This window comes from Adiantum capillus-veneris, chromosome 22, assembly GCF_014529385.1.
Source record: "Adiantum capillus-veneris isolate H3 chromosome 22, ASM1452938v2, whole genome shotgun sequence".
Classification (NCBI taxonomy): Eukaryota; Viridiplantae; Streptophyta; class Polypodiopsida; order Polypodiales; family Pteridaceae; genus Adiantum; species Adiantum capillus-veneris.
In genome coordinates this window covers 50,288,154-50,297,801 of record NC_140952.1, presented here as the reverse complement: position 1 = coordinate 50,297,801, position 9,648 = coordinate 50,288,154, and the positions used below count along the sequence as shown (strand labels likewise).

Sequence of the window (9,648 nt, the reverse complement as noted above, 5' to 3'; positions counted from 1 at the left end):
CTCATGACTTGTTAGTTGCTTCATAGTGTGGCCATGCCTACTTGCTACCCACAAAAAGCATCATTTGATTGGTTGCACCTTGTGCATAAGAGCACCAATGATGTAACGTGTCTGCCACCAATTTAAACAGACACAACAATCACAATCAAATATATCAATCTCAACTCTTCCAAAATAAAGTAGGTGATGTTATAGCAAAAGCCTAAACAATGATTTAGTGGAACGAATCCCACCATTTTGGCATGCCATGCATGCACATCAAAAAAATAGAGTGATAAGCTATTGGCTCCAATGATGGTCTCAATAGCATGAGCCGATACCGTGTGTGCCTTGAACACTTTGTACTCTCATGAATACATCATAATTCAAGGTTGCCAAATCTAAAATTGCAGCCTATATCCTCTTATTTCCAATTTGCTAAACATGTGTGCCATCACCCTTCATCTATGTCAATGGGTAGTACTTTGCTTTGCACACTAGGGAGATCTTTTCCAAATGAAATGTTAAAATGTAGAAAACCAAGAAGAACTTGAAATTATCTAACCTTGTTGCCCCTCATTGGCTAGTTGTCTTTGAAATGAAAAAAATATTCTTGCTTGAGAGTGAATTCCAGGCAGCTTCTCTTGTCCATGTGTGAATTTAGTTTGTAGACATCTATATTCATAAATCCATGTATATTGACACATGGGACTTGGCATATGTACCATGCATAGAGTTGGAATTAGGGTTGCAACAAAACACACACAGCTAAAACAACCAGCCCTATTTGAGTCCAAAAAAGCATAAAACTCCTACAGCAATGATCCCCCCTTTGGATAAAGATGTAAAGGTGCCACTCAAGTAGCAAAAATTCCTCTTGACAGCCTGCCAATGCTTAGACCTTGGGCTATGCATAAATCTGCTGACCTGTGAGACTGCAAACTGAATATCCGACCTCATGTTGCATACACAAATAAAGCAGCAAACAACAGCCTAGTAAAGAGTGACATCGGCAGGATCATTAGCATCATGAAGACTCAATTTCAAACTTGTTTCCATGGGATTGGCAATAGTTTTTCAATCCTCAAGTCCAAACTTACGTAGCAATGTCTCTATGTAACTTGTCTAACACAAGGCAATACCACCGTCACACTGCTTAAACTATATACCCAAGTAATGATGCAACATTCCCAAACCTTTTATCTTGAAAGTAGCATTGAAATCAGCCTTAAATTCAGCAATATGTCTCTCATTTGGTCCAGTGATCAACAAATCATCCACATAGCGAACCACAATGAGAAGTACATCACCATCATGCTTTACATACAAAATGTGAAAAAAATTTTACTGTTATACGAAAGCCTCGTTTGACCAAATGAGTGTCAGCCTTCTCATATCAAGCACGAGGAGATTGCTTCAACGCATACAAAGCTTTCCTACATTTGCACACTTTATCTTCCTCCCCTTTAATGACAAAACCACGAGGCTACCTTACATAAACTTCCTCAAATATGTCACCATTCAAGAAAGTTGTAACAATGTCTTACTGATGTACATCCCAACCAAAATGAGCTACCATGCACATAGTAGTCATATGACAAGTGGGAGCAAAAGTTTCTTCATAATCTATGCCTTTTTGTTGTGCATAACCCTTTGCAACAAGTCGAGCCTTATAGCAATCAGTCTCACCATCTAGCTTGCATTTCAACTTGTAAACCCACTTTGTACCAATGGCCTTTTTTCCAGGAGGCAAATCACATAGATTCCATGTGTCATTTTCTATAAGTGCATCATATTCAGATTGCATGGCAGGCATCCAATGTTTTTAATTATGTGCTTCATCAAAAGACAAAGGTTCCTCAACATCACATAAGCTAGACATAGCCAAAGCATAAGAATCTGATGCATAAGATGTATGGCAAGAGTCTGAACAAGTGCAACTAGATAAAGGTGCATCCAATTTATTGTCACGCAAAGTATGCCCCAGCCATTTTGGCATACCTCTAGCCGGCTCATTCTCAGCCCTTTCCTCATCAAGTCCATCATGTACATCTGCATCAATAATAGGCTAATTTGTAACATTTTCAGAAACCCCTATAGGCTGAACAATTGAACTTCCACCACTAAAAAGAGGCAACAAAGTGTCATAAATGTCCCGTGAGCTTACATTACTATCTCTAGTACATGACAACAAGGGTTGAACAGAATCTTCCACAAACAGAGTATCCCGTGAGACCAAGATACGCGTTTTTTGCAAATGATACAACCTGTAATCTTTTCTTTTAGCACTATAATCAACAAAAATACATTTGGTAGCCTTATCATCCAATTTTGTATGTTGCATTTGTGGAACCACAGCATATGCCAAATAGCCAAAAACATGCATGTGCTCAATAGAAGGCTTTCTATCATGCCATGATTCATATGGAGTCATAGACTACAAATCTTTTGTAGGATATCTGTTAAGTACTTAAGTGGCACACATGATGGCCTCAAGCCAAAACGAATGTGGCAAAGCTTGAATTTTGACCATACATCGTGGCATTCCCGTAAGTGACCTATTTTATCTCTCAGCAACACCATTTTGCTGAGGCGTATAAGGCACTATATATTGGTGTTTTATCCCACAATTAGCCAAAAATGCATTAAATTCATGAGACATATACTCCCCCCTCGATCGAAACAGAGGGTGCGCATAGTACATTTTGAGATATTTTCATCCATATCCAAAAATTGCTTGAAGCACAAAAACAATGTGGACTTTGTCTTATGCGGATACATTCATGCATGTCTAGAGTGACCATCGATAAAAGTCACGAAACTAAGGCAATTGCCCAAGGACGGAGTTGGATGCGCCCACAAACATCACTATGCACAAGCTGTAACCGGCATGTGTCTCTAACTAAACCATCCTTCGGAAACTTTGAACGCTGCATCTTACCCAAAATACAGCCATCACAAACATGTTCGACAGGTGCTTCAAGAGGTGGCAAAGAAGCAACCATATCAGATTTTTGCAGATGTAGCAAACTGGCAAAATTCTGATACCTAAAACGTGCATGCCAAAGTTTTGCATCTGAAATAGCCTTAGAATCCATAATTGCATTTGAAAAATTCTACCCACACTTGTGTCATACAAAGTGAGCTTATATAGCCCACGACATAAAATGCCTGATGCAACAATCTCATCACCAAAATTGAGATCGTGAATTGTACATTTGTCATCCACAAATTTCACAATAAGACCAAGTCTAGCAAGTGCAGATACATACATAAGGTTCTTCTTGATCCCAGGTACATAAAGTGCATCAACAAGTGTGAAAGAATTGCCATTTACAGTTAGCACAATCTTTCCAACTCCCTTGACCAAATAAGAGGCATTGTTGGCACAAGTGATTGAATTCCCATGAGGGACATCCTTGAGAGAGGTAAACAAGTCATGATAAGAGGTAATGTGCTCTGTAGCACCACTGTCAAAGTACCACACATGAGCATTTGCTGTAACTAACAAACATACATCATGGACAAAAGGATCATAAGTGCAATGAGCACTAAAAGCCCATTCTGCATCAACATCATCATCACAGTCTCCTTTCACAGAAGACTCAACAATAGTTGCATTTGTAGTGGAGCCAGCATTAGTAGTGGAACAAGCCTCTTTGGCCTTCAACTATTGTATGGTCTAGAAAAGAGAAGAGTTTTACTTGTAAGAAAATCTCATCCCCATGTAGTGTCCCTTTGTGTGCATAGCAAAGTTGTATGGTCTAGAAAAGAGAAGAGTTTTACTTGTAAGAAAATCTCATCCCCATGATGTATCATTGTACAAGCTTAGCCACACTGAGCCTTATCTTAATGGAAATTTTGTTTTAGATCCCATCTCTTTGCATAAGTATTGGTTGTAAAGTTCAAGTTCCTTTAGTTTTACTTCAATTTAGGTGATTCTTTGGGTAATTCATCAATTTTTTTGAGTTGTGAAAGTGTCAACTTTAAAAGTAATCAAGTCTTAGAAAATGGCATGAATAGTTGTAATAATGTGCAAATGTACAAGTTTAGTTTTTTATTAATTTTCTCCACTAAAAATTAATTTAAAATTCAATTTAAGTACTTAAATGTTTTCTAAGTGCATTAGGGAAAATTTGAACTCTCGACGGGGCCCTATAAGGAGGTTTGGATTTACCTTTCCTGTCCAAAAAAGTGAGCAACGTGGTGAAGTACATAAACGCTTTGTCAAAACCCTATCAACCAACATATCATAGATCTTAGAAATTAAGTTCTAAATCCCCAAAATCTGGCAAATTTGGAGTTGATTTGTAGAAGTTATGGCCTCCCACCACTGAAGCTGAAATGTGGGGAGAATTTTTATTTATAAGATGGAGTTGTCACATCAAAAGATAGAATCTTTTAGAATATAAAGAATCTGATGGCATGCTATATATCAATGGATAGATCTTGATGAGTATATTCTAAATCCAAAAGGTTCGACAAGTTTTGATTTCATTTGTACAAATTTTACCATGCATCCATTTTGGACAAGAGGGAGAAAGTCAAAGTCCTTATAGGGCCCATTTGAGAGTCCAAAATTTTCCTAATGGTACATGGAGGCACACATGTTCGAATATGCAATTGTTTTAAGGGACTTAACCATATGTTTGTTGATTGATTTTCTAGAGAATAAGTACAAATATGACAAGAAATTTTTATATTGCCTATTAATATTTATCAAAGGGCTTGCTAAGATGGACTACAAGAGGTAGAGGATCGGGATAACTCATTGAATTGGGCATGGAGTATATAGGTACCCAATTCGTTAATTTTGACATGGTTCTAGCTTTGTTGGTACTTGAGGACATGGAGAGGGGTAAGAACAAAGGAAAAATGAAGCAAGAAGCCCTTGTAATCCTTGTTAAGGAGAGATTATGAAGAGGCATCAATGAAACTTGTGCTCTTACCAGATTTTGGCCCTATAGATGACATAGATCAAGTACTAGATGGAGATGAGGTGATAGAGAAGGTTTCAAAATTTTGTCTACTCACATTTCATGGAATGGTGGTATAGGGTCATCAATTTATTTTCCTCAATGACATTCCAAAGACTATTGGACTTTGAGAGTATAGCAAAATTCTAAAGTATTTCACGCTCCAACCTTTAGAATGCAGCTTTGAGAATTATGGGGTTTGTGCTCTTTTAATATTTTTGTATAACATTGCAAAGACACTATGATTTCTTGCTCTTCTCATTCATTTGTGGTGAAGGAGGAGGTGTTTGCCGTTTCTAGGCAAGGACATCATTCTTATACTTTTTCTTCGCTCTTCTTGGGCTATCTCTTCATCTATGGCTTGAATCATATTCTTCTTCCTCTTTTAAACTTTCTTTAACTAGTTCATCGAGGGTCTATTCTTGTATACCCTCTCTACCAAAAGTCTACTTATCTGGGAAAATGAGGTCAATTGAAGAAAGATACACAAGAATGTGTTGCATTGGGGACTTCTCGGGTCCATCAAAGTATGGGGGTGTTTTTGCACCATGATCAAGTTGCATCCTACATTTTTGGGGCCATAAAGAGGATTTTTCCATGCAAGGCTATGTTTTTGGGGCACATTATAGCCAAATCAGGGAACAATCGCACCAAAGCACCGCGTCAAGGGGTATTTCAGGACCCAACAAGCCCAGGGAATGCCCCATGTGCCGCGGTGTGTAGGAAGCCATTTTGGCTACGTCAAGGATGTTTCAAGACTTGACAATCATAGAGGATGCCCCGTGCACCACGGCGCGTAGGAACCAGTTTAACTGGTCAAACTGGCTTCTTTCGCGTCGTAGTGCACGGGGCCAATCAAATTGGCTTCCTACACACCGTGGCACACAGGGCATCCTCGGGCCCATCAGGTCTTGAAACACCCCTCTACGTGTTCCAATGGTGCTATTGCTGTCTGATTTGGCCATAATTTGCTCCATAAGCATAGTCTTACATGGAAAGATCCTCTTTATGGCCATTTTTTGGCTTGAGACTGGGTATTGATTTTTGGTTTTTGACGAGTGATTTTAGATTTTTAGCAAGTGATTTTTCTCATGCACGATGGCTTTCTCTCATAATGAGGGTTTGATGTGCTTTTTTAAAATAAGAATTACAAGGATAAATCAAGCTCCATACTTTACACATTTAAGGGGACAAATTGTCCAAATGGAGGTGGAAAGATTCTCTTTATGACCATTTTTTGGCTCGAGATTGAGGACTGATTTTTTGTTTTCAACGAGTTATTTTAGCTTTTCGACAAGTGTTTTTTCTCATGCACGATGGCTTCCTCTCATAGCGAGGGTTTGATGTGCTTTTTTAAAATAAGAATTACAAGGGTAATTCAAGCTCCATACTTTACACATTTAAGGAGACAAATTGTCAAAATGTAGGAAATTTTACTATATCATAAATGTAGGTCATATATTTCTTAGGTTTGCCCAATTTTTTTAAAAAAATGAGTTTTAGGTATGTACTCATTTAAGCTCAGCAATAAATTTCAACTTAATTGATAAAATTCTGTTGTTATGGTCAAATTATCAAAATCTACCACAAGCTATGTGGACTAATTAACTTGATCCAATGCAATTTTAGTGCATATGTCCTAAGGTCTCATAAGACTAGTGTTAACACCACCCACCATTCTAGCCTTTGGTCAAAGATTGATTAATTTTTAAGTACTTCCTTAATCTGGCAAATAAGAGGCCCTCCTTTACCCTATTCTCTTTGTAGTTTCTATAAAGGTTGATTATACTATTAGCAACTACTGTTTCATGTCCACATTTTAGATTTAGATGTCCGTTATCTAAAAATATTAAAATGAGCTTTCCTTTATTCTATTAGTAACTATATGTTTCATTGACACATTTTAGATTTAGATGTCCTTTATCTAGAATTATGAATAATGAGCTTTTTTTTGTTTATGGTGCCTTGTGACCATCTTTTCACTAGCCACTATTGCTAATTAGTTATGTACATGAATGTGTCAACTACAAGAGTTATTGGTTGTCCTTAGTCTTGACACAAATTTTTGCGGGGTTTAGAAAATTAAGGAAACTTTAGTATTTCAAGACAAGTGAACACAATGAACCACTAATTGAAACACAACATAACATACTTCAAAACAATGACAAAGAGCATTGCAAGTAAAGAGATGACATTGTAAGATGGTAAAGATTGTATTTCATTAATCAAGTACATGAGCCCACGCCTTAGCATATGAATTGTCTACATAAGTGTTCTATACATGAAAAACAGAGCTAGTCTCTCAAGTCTCCCTCCCACCACCATGATGAAGGGATCCTCCCTTTTCATTCTATTGCTCCACTTTTTTGGCCCCTTCAACTTGCCTTTCATTTGTAGCACCTTTTTGTGTTGTAACTCCACTCGACACCTTCAACTAATTCTTGGTTTTTGAAGGTTGATTCCACACTTGAATGTCGATCTTGGCTTGGTTGGTTCTTGGTCTGTAATTGAACCACTAAGTGATTGATTATATCTCCCTAGAGCTTGAGTATTCAAAAATTTCACGCATGAAATTCCACATCATTAATTAATGTGATACACCTTTTGCAAATCAAATATGAACACAAAAATGTACAATATCAAAATATAAATACAATGTGAGCTAAAAGAAGAGATAATTAATAAAGAAACCTTCTAAATTCAAAAGAAAATTTTCCAGTTAGTCATTCATGGAAAAAACACATTAACCACGCATGCTTTGCAGAAATTGACACCACATGGAAATGTGTGACCCTTGATAAGCCTTACACCCCTTTGCATTCCACTGCGTTGGCACCATTTATAATAGATCTTTACTCCATTGTAATCCTTTGGTATGAGCTAGCACACTCCTACATTGGCACCATGTACATTAGATCTTTGCTCTGTTGTAATCCTTGGATAGTTATGACCAAGCACACTTCTACAAGAAATTACTTGCATAGTGCATAGTTCTCACACACACACACACACACACACACACACAGAACTCAAAAAGGAGATGCAAGCTTGGGAAGAGAGTGAAAGTGAGCTATGGAACCTTGATCAAGGAAGGAGACGTTGGGGATATGGAGAAAGATGTTATAGATCTGGAAGGAGATGTTGGGGCTATGGAGAAAGAGGTTGTAGATATGGAAGGGGATGTTGGAGCTATAGAGAAAGAGGTTGCAGATCTGGAAGTAGATGTTGGAGCTATGGAGAAAGAGGTTGCCGATTGGGAAGAAAGTTTTGAAGCTATGGAGAAAGAGGTTGCACATCTAGAAGGAGATGTTGTATCTATGAAGAAAGAGGTTGCAGGTGTAGAAGGAGATGATGTAGCTATGGAGGAATAGGTTGCAAACTAGAAGGAGATGTTACACAGCTAAAGTGATATGTGGTAGACTACTTTACAAAAAGGTGCCCTAGCATGAGAATAGGAGGAGAGAGAGAGAGATGGAAGGACATTTTAGAGAGAGAGTGGGGATAAAGATCATAGATTTTCACTTTTCAACAGCTAAGGGGGGGGGGGGGAGAGAGAGAGAGAGAGAGACAGAGAGAGAGAGAGAGAGAGAGAGAGAGAGAGATTGGGGACACTTTTGGAGGGAGAGAAAGAAGAAGAGAGAAAAGACAAGAAGGGAATAAGAGAGGGAAACTTTTCATGTTTGAAATTTGAAAAAGTACTTTTGAAGGAGAGTAGCTCCAACTAAATCTAGTAAAATATGCATATACTTTTTAACGCCCCACCATGCTAGCCTTTGGTCAAAGATTGATGAAGTTTTAAGTATTTCCTTAAACTTCCAAATAAAGAGGCCCTCCTATACCCCATTCTCTTACTAATGCAGCAAAGAGGATGTGTGATTCTGCAACAAGCAACTCAGCTAAACTCGATAGTATTAGCATTGTTGGATGGCCAATTACACACGTCACTTTTGTCTATGGTCCACCATTGTGGGATGATGATACTCTGCCATTTTAGTCAAATAAAGATAGTTGGGATAATATCGACGAAGACCCAAAACTTGTGGTACATGTATTAAACAAGAGAAAACATTGTATGCAAAAGAGGAAACCAAAAAAACTAATTAGGGAGCTAACAACATCAAAAAATATGTCTCTTGAGTCTGTGAAACCAGTGTAAACTATTGATTGTTGTGGGAGGAAATGTTATCATCTATAGAGCAAATGATATGAATACAAGGACAAATTTTGAACAGGAGTGTTCAGATTCTTGCATGGGATATTGGTGACTTGGGAAGATCAAGAGACCATGTTGGAATGAATAGATCTACCTATTCAAGTTCTCAAAAAAAATCATAACAGACTACAGACTAGGACTATAGTAGATGGTACGAAGGTGATCATACTTTTCATACGACATATGTATGGACAGGTTCATAACTTGAGTATGTCAACTCAAAAGTTGTAGCTTATTGTCTTCTACATTTGATAGAACATGAAACAATGATTTGAAGCATGTGTAATTATCAAAATCAAGTGAATTTTTTTAAGTGTAGCTTGTGTAGTAGAATTAAATCATGGCTGGTTCCTTAAAAATCCTAGCACATGAAACAAAGCAACAAGCCATGATTTAATCCCACTACACAAGCTACACTTATTATGTGGTGACTTTGGAGATGGAAGAGGATTGTAAATTTGAGAGCTACACAAGCTACAC

At 37.7% G+C, this 9,648-nt stretch overlaps 1 pseudogene; it reads left to right on the top strand.

Annotated features, from left to right (window-relative positions):
• The first annotated feature begins 8,062 nt into the window (after positions 1-8,062).
• LOC147429330 (uncharacterized) lies at positions 8,063-8,364 on the top strand (annotated as a pseudogene).
• Positions 8,365-9,648: the final 1,284 nt, after the last annotated feature.